Below are 22,818 nucleotides of genomic sequence, written 5' to 3' on the forward strand. Positions count from 1 at the left end.
TTCCGAAGCCGCACCAACATAATAGAGATACAGAAACACCGTGGCCCCTTTCGTTGAGATAACTCTGCACTAGTGCGAGCCGCAAATGCCACTTCCAGCTTAGCTGTGCAGAAGAAGAACAACAAGAAGAAGAAATATCTCGAAATATGTCCGTCAGGCCCCTTCCCTTGAGATAAATCTGCAAATATCTCGGAAACGAAGCGAGCTATGGCAAAATGTTAAGAGACGTTTTTTGTAGAGAATTATGTTTCCTATAATTTATGTTCTATGATATTTTTTGATCAGATGCGTAGTTCTCGAGATATATCAAGATATTTAAAAGTTCCGAAGCCGCACCAACATAATAGAGATACAGAAACACCGTGGCCCCTTTCTTTGAGATAACTCTGCACTAGTGCGAGCCGCAAATGCCACTTCCAGCTTAGCTGTGCAGAAGAAGAACAACAAGAAGAAGAAATATCTCGAAATATGTCCGTCAGGCCCCTTCCCTTGAGATAAATCTGCAAATATCTCGGAAACGAAGCGAGCTATGGCAAAATGTTAAGAGACGTTTTTTGTAGAGAATTATGTTTCCTACAATTTATGTTCTATGATATTTTTTGATCAGATGCGTAGTTCTCGAGATATATCAAGATATTTAAAAGTTCCGAAGCCGCACCAACATAATAGAGATACAGAAACACCGTGGCCCCTTTCTTTGAGATAACTCTGCACTAGTGCGAGCCGCAAATGCCACTTCCAGCTTAGCTGTGCAGAAGAAGAACAACAAGAAGAAGAAATATCTCGAAATATGTCCGTCAGGCCCTTTCCCTTGAGATAAATCTGCAAATATCTCGGAAAGGAAGCGAGCTATGGCAAAATGTTGAGAGATCTTTTTTGTAGAGAATTAAGTTTCCTACTTTTTATGTTCTATGATATTTTTTGATCTGATGCGTAGTTCTCGAGATATATCAAGATATTTAAAAGTTCCGAAGCCGCACCAACATAATAGAGATACAGAAACACCGTGGCCCCTTTCTTTGAGATAACTCTGCACTATTGCGAGCTGTAAATGCCACTTCCAGCTTAGCTGTGCAGAAGAAGAACAACAAGAAGAAGAAATATCTCGAAATATGTCCGTCAGGCCCCTTCCCTTGAGATATATCTGCAAATATCTCGGAAACGAAGCGAGCTATGGCAAAATGTTAAGAGACCTTTTTTGTAGAGAATTCTGTTTCCTACAATTTATGTTCTATGATATTTTTTGATCAGAAGCGTAGTTTTCGAGATATATCGAGATATTTAAAAGTTCCGAAGCCGCACCAACATAATAGAGATACAGAAACACCGTGGCCCCTTTCGTTGAGATAACTCTGCACTAGTGCGAGCCGCAAATGCCACTTCCAGCTTAGCTGTGCAGAAGAAGAACAACAAGAAGAAGAAATATCTCGAAATATGTCCGTCAGGCCCCTTCCCTTGAGATAAATCTGCAAATATCTCGGAAACGAAGCGAGCTATGGCAAAATGTTAAGAGACGTTTTTTGTAGAGAATTATGTTTCCTACAATTTATGTTCTATGATATTTTTTGATCAGAAGCGCAGTTTTCGAGATATATCGAGATATTTAAAAGTTCCGAAGCCGCACCAACATAATAGAGATACAGAAACACCGTGGGCCCTTTCGTTGAGATAACTCTGCACTAGTGCGAGCCGCAAATGCCACTTCCAGCTTAGCTGTGCAGAAGAAGAACAACAAGAAAAAGAAATATCTCGAAATATGTCCGTCAGGCCCCTTCCCTTGAGATAAATCTGCAAATATCTCGGAAACGAAGCGAGCTATGGCAAAATGTTAAGAGACGTTTTTTGTACAGAATTATGTTTCCTACAATTTATGTTCTACGATATTTTTTGATCAGATGCGTAGTTCTCGAGATATATCAAGATATTTAAAAGTTCCGAAGCCGCACCAACATAATAGAGATACAGAAACACCGTGGCCCCTTTCTTTGAGATAACTCTGCACTAGTGCGAGCCGCAAATGCCACTTCCAGCTTAGCTGTGCAGAAGAAGAACAACAAGAAGAAGAAATATCTCGAAATATGTCCGTCAGGCCCCTTCCCTTGAGATAAATCTGCAAATATCTCGGAAACGAAGCGAGCTATGGCAAAATGTTGAGAGACCTTTTTTGTAGAGAATTAAGTTTCCTACTTTTTATGTTCTATGATATTTTTTGATCTGATGCGTAGTTCTCGAGATATATCAAGATATTTAAAAGTTCCGAAGCCGCACCAACATAATAGAGATACAGAAACACCGTGGCCCCTTTCTTTGAGATAACTCTGCACTATTGCGAGCTGTAAATGCCACTTCCAGCTTAGCTGTGCAGAAGAAGAACAACAAGAAGAAGAAATATCTCGAAATATGTCCGTCAGGCCCCTTCCCTTGAGATATATCTGCAAATATCTCGGAAACGAAGCGAGCTATGGCAAAATGTTAAGAGACCTTTTTTGTAGAGAATTCTGTTTCCTACAATTTATGTTCTATGATATTTTTTGATCAGAAGCGTAGTTTTCGAGATATATCGAGATATTTAAAAGTTCCGAAGCCGCACCAACATAATAGAGATACAGAAACACCGTGGCCCCTTTCGTTGAGATAACTCTGCACTAGTGCGAGCCGCAAATGCCACTTCCAGCTTAGCTGTGCAGAAGAAGAACAACAAGAAGAAGAAATATCTCGAAATATGTCCGTCAGGCCCCTTCCCTTGAGATAAATCTGCAAATATCTCGGAAACGAAGCGAGCTATGGCAAAATGTTAAGAGACGTTTTTTGTAGAGAATTATGTTTCCTACAATTTATGTTCTATGATATTTTTTGATCAGAAGCGCAGTTTTCGAGATATATCGAGATATTTAAAAGTTCCGAAGCCGCACCAACATAATAGAGATACAGAAACACCGTGGGCCCTTTCGTTGAGATAACTCTGCACTAGTGCGAGCCGCAAATGCCACTTCCAGCTTAGCTGTGCAGAAGAAGAACAACAAGAAAAAGAAATATCTCGAAATATGTCCGTCAGGCCCCTTCCCTTGAGATAAATCTGCAAATATCTCGGAAACGAAGCGAGCTATGGCAAAATGTTAAGAGACGTTTTTTGTACAGAATTATGTTTCCTACAATTTATGTTCTACGATATTTTTTGATCAGATGCGTAGTTCTCGAGATATATCAAGATATTTAAAAGTTCCGAAGCCGCACCAACATAATAGAGATACAGAAACACCGTGGCCCCTTTCTTTGAGATAACTCTGCACTAGTGCGAGCCGCAAATGCCACTTCCAGCTTAGCTGTGCAGAAGAAGAACAACAAGAAGAAGAAATATCTCGAAATATGTCCGTCAGGCCCCTTCCCTTGAGATAAATCTGCAAATATCTCGGAAACGAAGCGAGCTATGGCAAAATGTTGAGAGACCTTTTTTGTAGAGAATTAAGTTTCCTACTTTTTATGTTCTATGATATTTTTTGATCTGATGCGTAGTTCTCGAGATATATCAAGATATTTAAAAGTTCCGAAGCCGCACCAACATAATAGAGATACAGAAACACCGTGGCCCCTTTCTTTGAGATAACTCTGCACTATTGCGAGCTGTAAATGCCACTTCCAGCTTAGCTGTGCAGAAGAAGAACAACAAGAAGAAGAAATATCTCGAAATATGTCCGTCAGGCCCGTTCCCTTGAGATATATCTGCAAATATCTCGGAAACGAAGCGAGCTATGGCAAAATGTTAAGAGACCTTTTTTGTAGAGAATTATGTTTCCTACAATTCATGTTCTATGATATTTTTTGATCAGAAGCGTAGTTTTCGAGATATATCGAGATATTTAAAAGTTCCGAAGCCGCACCAACATAATAGAGATACAGAACAACACCGTGGCCCCTTTCTTTGAGATAACTCTGCACTAGTGCGAGCCGCAAATGCCACTTCCAGCTTAGCTGTGCAGAAGAAGAACAACAAGAAGAAGAAATATCTCGAAATATGTCCGTGAGGCCCCTTCCCTTGAGATAAATCTGCAAATATCTCGGAATCGAAGCGAGCTATGGCAAAATGTTAAGAGACCTTTTTTGTAGAGAATTAAGTTTCCTACTTTTTATGTTCTATGATATTTTTTGATCAGATGCGTAGTTCTCGAGATATATTAAGATATTTAAAAGTTCCGAAGCCGCACCAACATAATAGAGATACAGAAACACCGTGGCCCCTTTCTTTGAGATAACTCTGCACTATTGCGAGCTGCAAATGCCACTTCCAGCTTAGCTGTGCAGAAGAAGAACAACAAGAAGAAGAAGTATCTCGAAATATGTCCGTCAGGCCCCTTCCCTTGAGATAAATCTGCAAATATCTCGGAAACGAAGCGAGCTATGGCAAAATGTTAGGAGATCTTTTTTGTAGAGAATTAAGTTTCCTACTTTTTATGTTCTATGATATTTTTTGATCAGATGCGTAGTTCTCGAGATATATCAAGATATTTAAAAGTTCCGAAGCCGCACCAACATAATAGAGATACAGAAACACCGTGGCCCCTTTCTTTGAGATAACTCTGCACTGTTGCGAGCTGTAAATGCCACTTCCAGCTTAGCTGTGCAGAAGAAGAACAACGAGAAGAAGAAATATCTCGAAATATGTCCGTCAGGCCCCTTCCCTTGAGATAAATCGGCAAATATCTCGGAAACGAAGCGAGCTATGGCAAAATGTTAAGAGACCTTTTTTGTAGAGAATTAAGTTTCCTACATTTTATGTTCTATGATATTTTTTGATCAGATGCGTAGTTCTCGAGATATATCGAGATACTTAAAAGTTCCGAAGCCGCACCAACATAATAGAGATACAGAAACACCGTGGCCCCTTTCTTTGAGATAACTGTGCACTAGTGCGAGCCGCAAATGCCACTTCCAGCTTAGCTGTGCAGAAGAAGAACAACAAGAAGAAGAAATATCTCGAAATATGTCCGTCAGGCCCCTTCCCTTGAGATAAATCTGCAAATATCTCGGAAACGAAGCGAGCTATGGCAAAATGTTAAGAGACCTTTTTTGTACAGAATTATGTTTCCTACTTTTTATGTTCTATGATATTTTTTGATCAGATGCGTAGTTCTCGAGATATATCAAGATATTTAAAAGTTCCGAAGCCGCACCAACATAATAGAGATACAGAAACACCGTGGCCCCTTTCTTTGAGATAACTCTGCACTAGCGCGAGCCGCAAATGCCACTTCCAGCTTAGCTGTGCAGAAGAAGAACAACAAGAAGAAGAAATATCTCGAAATATGTCCGTCAGGCCCCTTCCCTTGAGATAAATCTGCAAATATCTCGGAAACGAAGCGAGCTATGGCAAAATGTTAAGAGACGTTTTTTGTAGAGAATTATGTTTCCTACAATTTATGTTCTATGATATTTTTTGATCAGAAGCGTAGTTTTCGAGATATATCGAGATATTTAAAAGTTCCGAAGCCGCACCAACATAATAGGGATACAGAAACACCGTGGCCCCTTTCTTTGAGATAACTCTGCACTAGTGCGAGCCGCAAATGCCACTTCCAGCTTAGCTGTGCAGAAGAAGAACAACAAGAAGAAGAAATATCTCGAAATATGTCCGTCAGGCCCCTTCCCTTGAGATAAATCTGCAAATATCTCGGAAACGAAGCGCGCTATGGCAAAATGTTAAGAGACCTTTTTTGTAGAGAATTAAGTTTCCTACATTTTATGTTCTATGATATTTTTGGATCAGATGCGTAGTTCTCGAGATATATCAAGATATTTAAAAGTTCCGAAGCCGCACCAACATAATAGAGATACAGAAACACCGTGGCTCCTTTCTTTGAGATAACTCTGCACTATTGCGAGCTGGAAATGCCACTTCCAGTTTAGCTGTGCAGAAGAAGAACAACAAGAAGAAGAAATATCTCGAAATATGTCCGTCAGGCCCCTTCCCTTGAGATAAATATGCAAATATCTCGGAAACGAAGCGAGCTATGGCAAAATCTTAAGCGACCTTTTTTGTAGAGAATTAAGTTTCCTACTTTTTATGTTCTATGGTATTTTTTGATCAGATGCGTAGTTCTCGAGATATATCAAGATATTTAAAAGTTCCGAAGCCCCACCAACATAATAGAGATACAGAAACACCGTGGCCCCTTTCTTTGAGATAACTCTGCACTATTGCGAGCTGCAAATGCCACTTCCAGCTTAGCTGTGCAGAGGAAGAACAACAAGAAGAAGAAATATCTCGAAATATGTCCGTCAGGCCAGTTCCTTTGAGCTGAATCTGCAAATATCTCGGAAACGAAGCGAGCTATGGCAAAATGTTAAGAGACGTTTTTTGTAGAGAATTATGTTTCCTACAATTTATGTTCTATGATATTTTTTGATCAGAAGCGTAGTTTTCGAGATATATCGAGATACTTAAAAGTTCCGAAGCCGCACCAACATAATAGAGATACAGAAACACCGTGGCTCCTTTCTTTGAGATAACTCTGCACTATTGCGAGCTGGAAATGCCACTTCCAGTTTAGCTGTGCAGAAGAAGAACAACAAGAAGAAGAAATATCTCGAAATATGTCCGTCAGGCCCCTTCCCTTGAGATAAATATGCAAATATCTCGGAAACGAAGCGAGCTATGGCAAAATGTTAAGCGACCTTTTATGTAGAGAATTAAGTTTCCTACTTTTTATGTTCTATGGTATTTTTTGATCAGATGCGTAGTTCTCGAGATATATCAAGATATTTAAAAGTTCCGAAGCCCCACCAACATAATAGAGATACAGAAACACCGTGGCCCCTTTCTTTGAGATAACTCTGCACTATTGCGAGCTGCAAATGCCACTTCCAGCTTAGCTGTGCAGAGGAAGAACAACAAGAAGAAGAAATATCTCGAAATATGTCCGTCAGGCCAGTTCCTTTGAGCTGAATCTGCACATATCTCGGAAACGAAGCGAGCTATGGCAAAATGTTAAGAGACGATTTTTGTAGAGAATTATGTTTCCTACAATTTATGTTCTATGATATTTTTTGATCAGAAGCGTAGTTTTCGAGATATATCGAGATACTTAAAAGTTCCGAAGCCGCACCAACATAATAGAGATACAGAAACACCGTGGCCCCTTTCTTTGAGATAACTGTGCACTAGTGCGAGCCGCAAATGCCACTTCCAGCTTAGCTGTGCAGAAGAAGAACAACAAGAAGAAGAAATATCTCGAAATATGTCCGTCAGGCCCCTTCCCTTGAGATAAATCTGCAAATATCTCGGAAACGAAGCGAGCTATGGCAAAATGTTAAGCGACCTTTTTTGTAGAGAATTAAGTTTCCTACTTTTTATGTTCTATGATATTTTTTGATCAGATGCGTAGTTCTCGAGATATATTAAGATATTTAAAAGTTCCGAAGCCGCACCAACATAATAGAGATACAGAAACACCGTGGCCCCTTTCTTTGAGATAACTGTGCACTAGTGCGAGCCGCAAATGCCACTTCCAGCTTAGCTGTGCAGAAGAAGAACAACAAGAAGAAGAAATATCTCGAAATATGTCCGTCAGGCCCCTTCCCTTGAGATAAATCTGCAAATATCTCGGAAACGAAGCGAGCTATGGCAAAATCTTAACAGACCTTTTTTGTACAGAATTATGTTTCCTACTTTTTATGTTCTATGATATTTTTTGATCAGACGCGTAGTTCTCGAGATATATCAAGATATTTAAAAGTTCCGAAGCCGCACCAACATAATAGAGATACAGAAACACCGTGGCCCCTTTCTTTGAGATATCTCTGCACTATTGCGAGCTGCAAATGCCACTTCCAGCTTAGCTGTGCAGAAGAAGAACAACAAGAAGAAGAAATATCTCGAAATATGTCCGTCAGGCCCGTTCCCTTGAGATAAATCTGCAAATATCTCGGAAACGAAGCGAGCTATGGCAAAATGTTAACAGACCTTTTTTGTACAGAATTATGTTTCCTACTTTTTATGTTCTATGATATTTTTTGATCAGACGCGTAGTTCTCGAGATATATCAAGATATTTAAAAGTTCCGAAGCCCCACCAACATAATAGAGATACAGAAACACCGTGGCCCCTTTCTTTGAGATAACTCTGCACTATTGCGAGCTGCAAATGCCACTTCCAGCTTAGCTGTGCAGAGGAAGAACAACAAGAAGAAGAAATATCTCGAAATATGTCCGTCAGGCCAGTTCCTTTGAGCTGAATCTGCAAATATCTCGGAAACGAAGCGAGCTATGGCAAAATGTTAAGAGACGTTTTTTGTAGAGAATTATGTTTCCTACAATTTATGTTCTATGATATTTTTTGATCAGAAGCGTAGTTTTCGAGATATATCGAGATACTTAAAAGTTCCGAAGCCGCACCAACATAATAGAGATACAGAAACACCGTGGCTCCTTTCTTTGAGATAACTCTGCACTATTGCGAGCTGGAAATGCCACTTCCAGTTTAGCTGTGCAGAAGAAGAACAACAAGAAGAAGAAATATCTCGAAATATGTCCGTCAGGCCCCTTCCCTTGAGATAAATATGCAAATATCTCGGAAACGAAGCGAGCTATGGCAAAATGTTAAGCGACCTTTTATGTAGAGAATTAAGTTTCCTACTTTTTATGTTCTATGGTATTTTTTGATCAGATGCGTAGTTCTCGAGATATATCAAGATATTTAAAAGTTCCGAAGCCCCACCAACATAATAGGGATACAGAAACACCGTGGCCCCTTTCTTTGAGATAACTCTGCACTATTGCGAGCTGCAAATGCCACTTCCAGCTTAGCTGTGCAGAGGAAGAACAACAAGAAGAAGAAATATCTCGAAATATGTCCGTCAGGCCAGTTCCTTTGAGCTGAATCTGCACATATCTCGGAAACGAAGCGAGCTATGGCAAAATGTTAAGAGACGATTTTTGTAGAGAATTATGTTTCCTACAATTTATGTTCTATGATATTTTTTGATCAGAAGCGTAGTTTTCGAGATATATCGAGATACTTAAAAGTTCCGAAGCCGCACCAACATAATACAGATACAGAAACACCGTGGCCCCTTTCTTTGAGATAACTGTGCACTAGTGCGAGCCGCAAATGCCACTTCCAGCTTAGCTGTGCAGAAGAAGAACAACAAGAAGAAGAAATATCTCGAAATATGTCCGTCAGGCCCCTTCCCTTGAGATAAATCTGCAAATATCTCGGAAACGAAGCGAGCTATGGCAAAATGTTAAGAGACCTTTTTTGTAGAGAATTAAGTTTCCTACTTTTTATGTTCTATGATATTTTTTGATCAGATGCGTAGTTCTCGAGATATATCAAGATATTTAAAAGTTCCGAAGCCGCACCAACATAATAGAGATACAGAAACACCGTGGCCCCGTTCTTTGAGATAACTGTGCACTGTTGCGAGCTGTAAATGCCACTTCCAGCTTAGCTGTGCAGAAGAAGAACAACAAGAAGAAGAAATATCTCGAAATATGTCCGTCAGGCCCCTTCCCTTGAGATAAATCTGCAAATATCTCGGAAACGAAGCGAGCTATGGCAAAATGTTAACAGACCTTTTTTGTAGAGAATTAAGTTTCCTACTTTTTATGTTCTATGATATTTTTTGATCAGATGCGTAGTTCTCGAGATATATCAAGATATTTAAAAGTTCCGAAGCCGCACCAACATAATAGAGATACAGAAACACCGTGGCCCCTTTCTTTGAGATAACTCTGCACTAGCGCGAGCCGCAAATGCCACTTACAGCTTAGCTGTGCAGAAGAAGAACAACGAGAAGAAGAAATATCTCGAAATATGTCCGTCAGGCCCCTTCCCTTGAGATAAATCTGCAAATATCTCGGAAACGAAGCGAGCTATGGCAAAATGTTAAGAGACCTTTTTTGTAGAGAATTAAGTTTCCTACATTTTATGTTCTATGATATTTTTTGATCAGATGCGTAGTTCTCGAGATATATCGAGATACTTAAAAGTTCCGAAGCCGCACCAACATAATAGAGATACAGAAACACCGTGGCCCCTTTCTTTGAGATAACTCTGCACTATTGCGAGCTGCAAATGCCACTTCCAGCTTAGCTGTGCAGAAGAAGAACAACAAGAAGAAGAAGTATCTCGAAATATGTCCGTCAGGCCCCTTCCGTTGAGATAAATCTGCAAATATCTCGGAAACAAAGCGGGCTATGGCAAAATGTTAAGAGACCTTTTTTGTAGAGAATTAAGTTTCCTACTTTTTATGTTCTATGATATTTTTTGATCAGATGCGCAGTTCTCGAGATATATCAAGATATTTAAAAGTTCCGAAGCCACACCAACATAATAGAGATACAGAAACACCGTGGCCCCTTTCTTTGAGATAACTCTGCACTATTGCGAGCTGCAAATGCCACTTCCAGCTTAGCTGTGCAGAAGAAGAACAACAAGAAGAAGAAATATCTCGAAATATGTCCGTGAGGCCCCTTCCCTTGAGATAAATCTGCAAATATCTCGGAATCGAAGCGAGCTATGGCAAAATGTTAAGAGACCTTTTTTGTAGAGAATTAAGTGTCCTACTTTTTATGTTCTATGATATTTTTTGATCAGATGCGTAGTTCTCGAGATATATTAAGATATTTAAAAGTTCCGAAGCCGCACCAACATATTAGAGATACCGAAACACCGTGGCCCCTTTCTTTGAGATAACTCTGCACTATTGCGAGCTGCAAATGCCACTTCCAGCTTAGCTGTGCAGAAGAAGAACAACAAGAAGAAGAAGTATCTCGAAATATGTCCGTCAGGCCCCTTCCCTTGAGATAAATCTGCAAATATCTCGGAATCGAAGCGAGCTATGGCAAAATGTTAAGAGACCTTTTTTGTAGAGAATTAAGTTTCCTACTTTTTATGTTGTATGATATTTTTTGATCAGACGCGTAGTTCTCGAGATATATCAAGATATTTAAAAGTTCCGAAGCCGCACCAACATAATAGAGATACAGAAACACCGTGGCCCCTTTCTTTGAGATATCTCTGCACTATTGCGAGCTGCAAATGCCACTTCCAGCTAAGCTGTGCAGAAGCAGAACAACAAGAAGAAGAAATATCTCGAAATATGTCCGTGAGGCCCCTTCCCTTGAGATAAATCTGCAAATATCTCGGAAACGAAGCGAGCTATGGCAAAATGTTAAGAGACCTTTTTTGTAGAGAATTATGTTTCCTACAATTTATCTTCTATGATATTTTTTGATCAGAAGCGTAGTTTTCGAGATATATCGAGATATTTAAAGGTTCCGAAGCCGCACCAACATAATAGAGATACAGAAACACCGTGGCCCCTTTCTTTGAGATAACTCTGCACTAGTGCGAGCCGCAAATGCCACTTCCAGCTTAGCTGTGCAGAAGAAGAACAACAAGAAGAAGAAATATCTCGAAATATGTCCGTCAGGCCCCTTCCCTTGAGATAAATCTGCAAATATCTCGGAAACGAAGCGAGCTATGGCAAAATGTTAAGAGACCTTTTTTGTAGAGAATTAGGTTTCCTACTTTTTATATTCTATGATATTTTTTGATCAGATGCGTAGTTCTCGAGATATACCAAGATATTTAAAAGTTCCGAAGCCGCACCAACATAATAGAGATACAGAAACACCGTGGCCCCTTTCTTTGAGATAACTCTGCACTAGTGCGAGCCGCAAATGCCACTTCCAGCTTAGCTGTGCAGAAGAAGAACAACAAGAAGAAGAAATATCTCGAAATATGTCCGTCAGGCCCCTTCCCTTGAGATAAATCTGCAAATATCTCGGAAACGAAGCGAGCTATGGCAAAATGTTAAGAGACCTTTTTTGTACAGAATTATGTTTCCTACTTTTTATGTTCTATGATATTTTTTGATCAGACGCGTAGTTCTCGAGATATATCAAGATATTTAAAAGTTCCGAAGCCGCACCAACATAATAGAGATACAGAAACACCGTGGCCCCTTTCTTTGAGATATCTCTGCACTATTGCGAGCTGCAAGTGCCACTTCCAGCTTAGCTGTGCAGAAGAAGAACAACAAGAAGAAGAAATATCTCGAAATATGTCCGTCAGGCCCCTTCCCTTGAGATAAATCTGCAAATATCTCGGAAAAAAAGCGAGCTATGGCAAAATGTTAAGAGACCTTTTTTGTAGAGAATTAAGTTTCCTACTTTTTATGTTCTATGATATTTTTTGATCAGATGCGCAGTTCTCGAGATATATCAAGATATTTAAAAGTTCCGAAGCCACACCAACATAATAGAGATACAGAAACACCGTGGCCCCTTTCTTTGAGATAACTGTGCACTAGTGCGAGCCGCAAATGCCACTTCCAGCTTAGCTGTGCAGAAGAAGAACAACGAGAAGAAGAAATATCTCGAAATATGTCCGTCAGGCCCCTTCCCTTGGGATAAATATGCAAATATCTCGGAAACGAAGCGAGCTATGGCAAAATGTTAAGAGACCTTTTTTGTAGAGAATTAAGTTTCCTACTTTTTATGTTCTATGATATTTTTTGATCAGATGCGTAGTTCTCGAGATATATCAAGATATTTAAAGGTTCCGAAGCCGCACCAACATAATAGAGATACAGAAACACCGTGGCCCCTTTCTTTGAGATAACTCTGCACTATTGCGAGCTGTAAATGCCACTTCCAGCTTAGCTGTGCAGGAGAAGAACAACAAGAAGAAGAAATATCTCGAAATATGTCCGTCAGGCCCCTTCCCTTGAGATAAATCTGCAAATATCTCGGAAACGAAGCGAGCTATGGCAAAATGTTAAGAGACCTTTTTTGTACAGAATTATGTTTCCTACTTTTTATGTTCTATGATATTTTTTGATCAGACGCGTAGTTCTCGAGATATATTAAGATATTTAAAAGTTCCGAAGCCGCACCAACATAATAGAGATACAGAAACACCGTGGCCCCTTTCTTTGAGATAACTCTGCACTATTGCGAGCTGGAAATGCCACTTCCAGTTTAGCTGTGCAGAAGAAGAACAACAAGAAGAAGAAATATCTCGAAATATGCCCGTTAGGCCCCTTCCCTTGAGATAAATCTGCAAATATCTCGGAAACGAAGCGAGCTATGGCAAAATGTTAAGAGACCTTTTTTGTAGAGAATTAAGTTTCCTACTTTTTATGTTCTATGATATTTTTTGATCAGATGCGTAGTTCTCGAGATATATCAAGATATTTAAAGGTTCCGAAGCCGCACCAACATAATAGAGATACAGAAACACCGTGGCCCCTTTCTTTGAGATAACTCTGCACTATTGCGAGCTGTAAATGCCACTTCCAGCTTAGCTGTGCAGAAGAAGAACAACAAGAAGAAGAAATATCTCGAAATATGTCCGTCAGGCCCCTTCCCTTGAGATAAATCTGCAAATATCTCGGAAACGAAGCGAGCTATGGCAAAATGTTAAGAGACCTTTTTTGTACAGAATTATGTTTCCTACTTTTTATGTTCTGTGATATTTTTTGATCAGGCGCGTAGTTCTCGAGATATATCAAGATATTTAAAAGTTCCGAAGCCGCACCAACATAATAGAGATACAGAAACACCGTGGCCCCTTTCCTTGAGATATCTCTGCACTATTGCGAGCTGCAAATGCCACTTCCAGCTTAGCTGTGCAGAAGAAGAACAACAAGAAGAAGAAATATCTCGAAATATGTCCGTGAGGCCCCTTCCCTAGAGATAAATCTGCAAATATCTCGGAAACGAAGCGAGCTATGGCAAAATGTTAAGAGACCTTATTTGTAGAGAATTAAGTTTCCTACTTTTTATGTTCTATGATATTTTTTGATCAGATGCGCAGTTCTCGAGATATATCAAGATATTTAAAAGTTCCGAAGCCGCACCAACATAATAGAGATACAGAAACACCGTGGCCCCTTTCTTTGAGATAACTCTGCACTATTGCGAGCTGCAAATGCCACTTCCAGCTTAGCTGTGCAGAAGAAGAACAACAAGAAGAAGAAATATCTCGAAATATGTCCGTCAGGCCCCTGCCCTTGAGATATATCTGCAAATATCTCGGAAACGAAGCGAGCTATGGCAAAATGTTAAGAGACCTTTTTTGTAGAGAATTATGTTTCCTACAATTTATCTTCTATGATATTTTTTGATCAGAAGCGTAGTTTTCGAGATATATCGAGATATTTAAAGGTTCCGAAGCCGCACCAACATAATAGAGATACAGAAACACCGTGGCCCCTTTCTTTGAGATAACTCTGCACTAGTGCGAGCCGCAAATGCCACTTCCAGCTTAGCTGTGCAGAAGAAGAACAACAAGAAGAAGAAATATCTCGAAATATGTCCGTCAGGCCCCTTCCCTTGAGATAAATCTGCAAATATCTCGGAAACGAAGCGAGCTATGGCAAAAGGTTAAGAGACCTTTTTTGTAGAGAATTAGGCTTCCTACTTTTTATGTTCTATGATATTTTTTGATCAGATGCGTAGTTCTCGAGATATATCAAGATATTTAAAAGTTCCGAAGCCGCACCAACATAATAGAGATACAGAAACACCGTGGCCCCTTTCTTTGAGATAACTCTGCACTAGTGCGAGCCGCAAATGCCACTTCCAGCTTAGCTGTGCAGAAGAAGAACAACAAGAAGAAGAAATATCTCGAAATATGTCCGTCAGGCCCCTTCCCTTGAGATAAATCTGCAAATATCTCGGAAACGAAGCGAGCTATGGCAAAATGTTAAGAGACCTTTTTTGTAGAGAATTATGTTTCCTACAATTTACGTTCTCTGATATTTTTTGATCAGAAGCGTAGTTTTCGAGATATATCGAGATATTTAAAAGTTCCGACGCCGCACCAACATAATAGAGATACAGAAACACCGTGGCCCCTTTCTTTGAGATAACTCTGCACTATTGCGAGCTGCAAATGCCACTTCCAGCTTACCTGTGCAGAAGAAGAACAACAAGAAGAAGAAATATCTCGAAATATGTCGGTCAGGCCCCTTCCCTTGAGATAAATCTGCAAATATCTCGGAAACGAAGCGAGCTATGGCAAAATGTTAAGAGACCTTTTTTGTAGAGAATTATGTTTCCTACAATTTACTTTCTCTGATATTTTTTGATCAGAAGCGTAGTTTTCGAGATATATCGAGATATTTAAAAGCTCCGAAGCCGCACCAACATAATAGAGATACAGAAACACCGTGGCCCCTTTCTTTGAGATAACTCTGCACTATTGCGAGCTGCAAATGCCACTTCCAGCTTAGCTGTGCAGAAGAGGAACAACAAGAAGAAGGAATATCTCGGAATATGTCCGTCAGGCCCCTTCCCTTGAGCTAAATCTGCAAATATCTCGGAAACGATGCCAGCTATGGAAAAATGTTAAGAGACCTTTTTTGTAGAGACTTAAGTTTCCTACTTTTTATGTTCTATGATATTTTTTGATCAGAGGCGTAGTTCTCGAGATATATCAAGATATTTAAAAGTTCCGAAGCCGCACCAACATAATAGAGATACAGAAACACCGTGGCCCCTTTCTTTGAGATAACTCTGCACTATTGCGCGCTGCAAATGCCACTTCCAGCTTAGCTGTGCAGAAGAAAAACAACAAGAAGAAGAAATATCTCGAAATATGTCCGTCAGGCCCCTTCCCTTGAGATAAATCTGCAAATATCTCGGAAACGAAGCGAGCTATGGCAAAATGTTAAGAGACCTTTTTTGTACAGAATTATGTTTCCTACTTTTTATGTTCTATGATATTTTTTGATCAGGCGCGTAGTTCTCGAGATATATCAAGATATTTAAAAGTTCCGAAGCCGCACCAACATAATAGAGATACAGAAACACCGTGGCCCCTTTCTTTGAGATATCTCTGCACTATTGCGAGCTGCAAATGCCACTTCCAGCTTAGCTGTGCAGAAGAAGAACAACAAGAAGAAGAAATATCTCGAAATATGTCCGTGAGGCCCCTTCCCTAGAGATAAATCTGCAAATATCTCGGAAACAAAGCGAGCTATGGCAAAATGTTAAGAGACCTTTTTTGTAGAGACTTAAGTTTCCTACTTTTTATATTCTATGATATTTTTCGATCAGAGGCGTAGTTCTCGAGATATATCAAGATATTTAAAAGTTCCGAAGCCGCACCAACATAATAGAGATACAGAAACACCGTGGCCCCTTTCTTTGAGATAACTCTGCACTATTGCGCGCTGCAAATGCCACTTCCAGCTTAGCTGTGCGGAAGAAGAACAACAAGAAGAAGAAATATCTCGAAATATGTCCGTCAGGCCCCTTCCCTTGAGATAAATCTGCAAATATCTCGGAAACGAAGCGAGCTGTGGCAAAATGTTAAGAGACCTTTTTTGTAGAGAATTAAGTTTCCTACTTTTTATGTTCTATGATATTTTTTGATCAGATGCGTAGTTCTCGAGATATAGCAAGATATTTAAAAGTTCCGAAGCCGCACCAACATAATAGAGATACAGAAACACCGTGGCCCCTTTCTTTGAGATAACTCTGCACTACTGCGAGCTGCAAATGCCACTTCCAGCTTAGCTGTGCAGAAGAAGAACAACAAGAAGAAGAAATATCTCGAAATATGTCCGTCAGGCCCCTTCCCTTGAGATAAATCTGCAAATATCTCGGAAACGAAGCGAGCTATGGCAAAATGTTAACAGACCTTTTTTGTAGAGAATTAAGTTTCCTACTTTTTATGTTCTATGATATTTTTTGATCAGATGCGTAGTTCTCGAGATATATCCAGATATTTAAAAGTTCCGAAGCGGCACCAACATAATAGAGATACAGAAACACCGTGGCCCCTTTCTTTGAGGCAACTCTGCACTATTGCGAGCTGCAAATGCCACTTCCAGCTTAGCTGTGCAGAAGAAGAACAACAAGAAGAAGAAATGTCTCGAAATATGTCCCTCAGGCCCCTTCCCTTGAGATAAATCTGCAAATATCTCGGAAACGAAGCGAGCTATGGCAAAATGTTCAGAGACCTTTTTTGTAGAGAATTATGTTTCCTACAATTTACGTTCTCTGATATTTTTTGATCAGAAGCGTAGTTCTCGAGATATATCAAGATATTTAAAAGTTCCGAAGCCGCACCAACATAATAGAGATACAGAAACACCGTGGCCCCGTTCTTTGAGATAACTCTGCACTATTGCGAGCTGTAAATGCCACTTCCAGCTTAGCTGTGCAGAAGAAGAACAACAAGAAGAAGAAATATCTGGAAATATGTCCGTCAGGCCCCTTCCCTTGAGATAAATCGGCAAGTATCTCGGAAACGAAGCGAGCTATGGCAAAATGTTAAGAGACCTTTTTTGTAGACAATTATGTTTCCTACAATTTATGTTCTATGATATTTTTTGATCAGATGCGTAGTTCTCGAGATATATCAAGATATTTAAAAGTTCCGAAGCCGCACCAACATAATAGAGATACAGAAACACCGTGGCCCCTCTCTTTGAGACAACTCTGCACTATTGCGAGCTGGAAATGCCACGTCCAGTTTAGCTGTGCAGAAGAAGAACAACAAGAAGAAGAAATATCTCGAAATATGTCCGTCAGGCCCCTTCCCTTGAGATAAATCTGCAAATATCTCGGAAACGAAGCGAGCTATGGCAAAATGTTAAGAGACCTTTTTTGTAGAGAATTATGTCTCCTACTTTTTATGTTCTATGATATTTTTTGATCAGACGCGTAGTTCTCGAGATATATCAAGATATCTAAAAGTTCCGAAGCCGCACCAACATAATAGAGATACAGAAACACCGTGGCCCCTCTCTTTGAGATAACTCTGCACTATTGCGAGCTGGAAATGCCACTTCCAGTTTAGCTGTGCAGAAGAAGAACAACAAGAAGAAGAAATATCTCGAAATATGTCCGTTAGGCCCCTTCCCTTGAGATAAATCTGCAAATATCTCGGAAACGAAGCGAGCTATGGCAAAATGTTAACAGACTTTTTTGTAGAGAATTAAGTTTCCTACTTTTTATGTTCTATGATATTTTTTGATCAGACGCGTAGTTCTCGAGATATATCAAGATATTTAAAAGTTCCGAAGCCGCACCAACATAATAGAGATACAGAAACACCGTGGCCCCTTTCTTTGAGATAACTCTGCACTATTGCGAGCTGCAAATGCCACTTCCAGCTTAGCTGTGCAGAAGAAGAACAACAAGAAGAAGAAATATCTCGAAATATGTCCGTCAGGCCCCTTCCCTTGAGATAAATCTGCAAATATCTCGGAAACGAAGAGAGCTATGGCAAAATGATAAGAGACCTTTTTTGTAGAGAAATAAGTTGCCTACTTTTTATGTTCTATGATATTTTTTGATCAGATGCGTAGTTCTCGAGATATATCAAGATATTTAAAAGTTCCGAAGCCGCACCAAAATAATAGATACAGAAACACCGTGGCCCCTTTCTTTGAGATAACTCTGCACTATTGCGAGCTGCAAATGCCACTTCCAGCTTAGCTGTGCAGAGGAGGAACAACAAGAAGAAGAAATATCTCGAAATATGTCCGTCAGGCCAGTTCCTTTGAGCTGAATCTGCAAATATCTCGGAAACGAAGCGAGCTATGGCAAAATGTTAAGAGACGTTTTTTGTAGAGAATTATGTTTCCTACAATTTATGTTCTATGATATTTTTTGATCAGAAGCGTAGTTTTCGAGATATATCGAGATATTTAAAAGTTCCGAAGCCGCACCAACATAATAGAGATACAGAAACACCGTGGCCCCTTTCTTTGAGATAACTCTGCACTAGTGCGAGCTGCAAATGCCACTTCCAGCTTAGCTGTGCAGAAGAGGAACAACAAGAAGAAGAAATATCTCGGAATATGTCCGTCAGGCCCCTTCCCTTGAGATATATCTGCAAATATCTCGGAAACGATGCCAGCTATGGGAAAATGTTAAGAGATCTTTTTTGTAGAGAATTAAGTTTCCTACTTTTTATCTTCTATGCTATTTTTTGATCAGATGCGTAGTTCTCGAGATATATCAAGATATTTAAAAGTTCCGAAGCCGCACCAACATAATAGAGATACAGAAACACCGTGGCCCCGTTCTTTGAGATAACTCTGCACTATTGCGAGCTGTAAATGCCACTTCCAGCTTAGCTGTGCAGAAGAAGAACAACAAGAAGAAGAAATATCTGGAAATATGTCCGTCAGGCCCCTTCCCTTGAGATAAATCGGCAAGTATCTCGGAAACGAAGCGAGCTATGGCAAAATGTTAAGAGACCTTTTTTGTAGACAATTATGTTTCCTACAATTTATGTTCTATGATATTTTTTGATCAGATGCGTAGTTCTCGAGATATATCAAGATATTTAAAAGTTCCGAAGCCGCACCAACATAATAGAGATACAGAAACACCGTGGCCCCGTTCTTTGAGATAACTCTGCACTATTGCGAGCTGTAAATGCCACTTCCAGCTTAGCTGTGCAGAAGAAGAACAACAAGAAGAAGAAATATCTGGAAATATGTCCGTCAGGCCCCTTCCCTTGAGATAAATCGGCAAGTATCTCGGAAACGAAGCGAGCTATGGCAAAATGTTAAGAGACCTTTTTTGTAGACAATTATGTTTCCTACAATTTATGTTCTATGATATTTTTTGATCAGATGCGTAGTTCTCGAGATATATCAAGATATTTAAAAGTTCCGAAGCCGCACCAACATAATAGAGATACAGAAACACCGTGGCCCCTCTCTTTGAGATAACTCTGCACTATTGCGAGCTGGAAATGCCACGTCCAGTTTAGCTGTGCAGAAGAAGAACAACAAGAAGAAGAAATATCTCGAAATATGTCCGTCAGGCCCCTTCCCTTGAGATAAATCTGCAAATATCTCGGAAACGAAGCGAGCTATGGCAAAATGTTAAGAGACCTTTTTTGTAGAGAATTATGTTTCCTACTTTTTATGTTCTATGATATTTTTTGATCAGACGCGTAGTTCTCGAGATATATCAAGATATCTAAAAGTTCCGAAGCCGCACCAACATAATAGAGATACAGAAACACCGTGGCCCCTCTCTTTGAGATAACTCTGCACTATTGCGAGCTGGAAATGCCACTTCCAGTTTAGCTGTGCAGAAGAAGAACAACAAGAAGAAGAAATATCTCGAAATATGTCCGTCAGGCCCCTTCCCTTGAGATAAATCTGCAAATATCTCGGAAACGAAGAGAGCTATGGCAAAATGATAAGAGACCTTTTTTGTAGAGAAATAAGTTGCCTACTTTTTATGTTCTATGATATTTTTTGATCAGATGCGTAGTTCTCGAGATATATCAAGATATTTAAAAGTTCCGAAGCCGCACCAAAATAATAGATACAGAAACACCGTGGCCCCTTTCTTTGAGATAACTCTGCACTATTGCGAGCTGCAAATGCCACTTCCAGCTTAGCTGTGCAGAGGAGGAACAACAAGAAGAAGAAATATCTCGAAATATGTCCGTCAGGCCAGTTCCTTTGAGCTGAATCTGCAAATATCTCGGAAACGAAGCGAGCTATGGCAAAATGTTAAGAGACGTTTTTTGTAGAGAATTATGTTTCCTACAATTTATGTTCTATGATATTTTTTGATCAGAAGCGTAGTTTTCGAGATATATCGAGATATTTAAAAGTTCCGAAGCCGCACCAACATAATAGAGATACAGAAACACCGTGGCCCCTTTCTTTGAGATAACTCTGCACTAGTGCGAGCCGCAAATGCCACTTCCAGCTTAGCTGTGCAGAAGAAGAACAACAAGAAGAAGAAATATCTCGAAATATGTCCGTCAGGCCCCTTCCCTTGAGATAAATCTGCAAATATCTCGGAAACGAAGCGAGCTATTGCAAAATGTTAAGAGACCTTTTTTGTACAGAATTGAGTTTCCTACTTTTTATGTTCTATGATATTTTTTGATCAGACGCGTAGTTCTCGAGATATATCAAGATATTTAAAAGTTCCGAAGCCGCACCACCATAATAGAGATACAGAAACACCGTGGCCCCTTTCTTTGAGATAACTCTGCACTATTGCGAGCTGCAAATGCCACTTCCAGCTTAGCTGTGCAGAGGAAGAACAACAAGAAGAAGAAATATCTCGAAATATGTCCGTCAGGCCAGTTCCTTTGAGCTGAATCTGCAAATATCTCGGAAACGAAGCGAGCTATGGCAAAATGTTAAGAGACGTTTTTTGTAGAGAATTATGTTTCCTACAATTTATGTTCTATGATATTTTTTGATCAGAAGCGTAGTTTTCGAGATATATCGAGATATTTAAAAGTTCCGAAGCCGCAGCAACATAATAGAGATACAGAAACACCGTGGCCCCTTTCTTTGAGATAACTCTGCACTAGTGCGAGCCGCAAATGCCACTTCCAGCTTAGCTGTGCAGAAGAAGAACAACAAGAAGAAGAAATATCTCGAAATATGTCCGTCAGGCCCCTTACCTTGAGATAAATCTGCAAATATCTCGGAAACGAAGCGAGCTATGGCAAAATGTTAAGAGACCTTTTTTGTAGAGAATTAAGTTTCCTACTTTTTATCTTCTATGATATTTTCTGACCAGATTCGTAGTTCTCGAGATATATCAAGATATTTAAAAGTTCCGAAGCCGCACCAACATAATAGAGATACAGAAACACCGTGGCCCCACTCTTTGAGATAACTCTGCACAATTGCGAGCTGCAAATGCCACTTCCAGCTTAGCTGTGCAGAAGAAGAACAACAAGAAGAAGAAATATCTCGAAATATGTCCATCAGGCCCCTTCCCTTGAGATAAATCGGCAAGTATCTCGGAAACAAAGAGAGCTATTGCAAAACGTTAAGAGACCTTTTTTGTAGAGAATTAAGTTTCCTACTTTTTATGTTCTATGATATTTTTTGATCAGATGCGTAGTTCTCGAGATATATCAAGATATTTAAAAGTTCCGAAGCTGCACCAACATAATAGAGGTGCAGAAACACCGTGGCCTCTTTCTTTGAGATAACTCTGCACTATTGCGAGCTGCAAATGCCACTTCCAGCTTAGCTGTGCAGAAGAGGAACAACAAGAAGAAGAAATATCTCGGAATATGTCCGTCAGGCCCCTTCCCTTGAGATATATCTGCAAATATCTCGGAAACGATGCCAGCTATGGGAAAATGTTAAGAGACCTTTTTTGTAGAGAATTAAGTTTCCTACTTTTTATCTTCTATGATATTTTTTGATCAGATGCGTAGTTCTCGAGATATATCAAGATATTTAAAAGTTCCGAAGCCGCACCAACATAATAGAGATACAGAAACACCGTGGCCCCTTTCTTTGAGATAACTCTGCACTATTGCGAGCTGTAAATGCCACTTCCAGCTTAGCTGTGCAGAAGAAGAACAACAAGAAGAAGAAATATCTCGAAATATGTCCGTTAGGCCCCTTCCCTTGAGATACATCTGCAAATATCTCGGAAACGAAGCGAGCTATGGCAAAATGTTAAGAGACCTTTTTTATAGAGAATTAAGTTTCCTACGTTTTATGTTCTATGATATTTTTTGATCAGATGCGTAGTTCTCGAGATATATCAAGATATTTAAAAGTTCCGAAGCCGCACCAACATAATAGAGATACAGAAACACCGTGGCCCCTTTCTTTGAGATAACTCTGCACTATTGCGAGCTGCAAATGCCACTTCCAGCTTAGCTGTGCAGAAGAAGAACAACAAGAAGAAGAAATATCTCGAAATATGTCCGTTAGGCCCCTTCCCTTGAGATATATCTGCAAATATCTCGGAAACGAAGTGAGCTATGGCAAAATGTTGAGAGACCTTTTTTGTAGAGAATTATGTTTCCTACAATTTATGTTCTATGATATTTTTTGA

This window comes from Osmia lignaria, unplaced genomic scaffold (genome assembly GCF_051020975.1).
Source record: "Osmia lignaria lignaria isolate PbOS001 unplaced genomic scaffold, iyOsmLign1 scaffold0007, whole genome shotgun sequence".
In the NCBI taxonomy this organism is placed as follows: domain Eukaryota; kingdom Metazoa; phylum Arthropoda; class Insecta; order Hymenoptera; family Megachilidae; genus Osmia; species Osmia lignaria.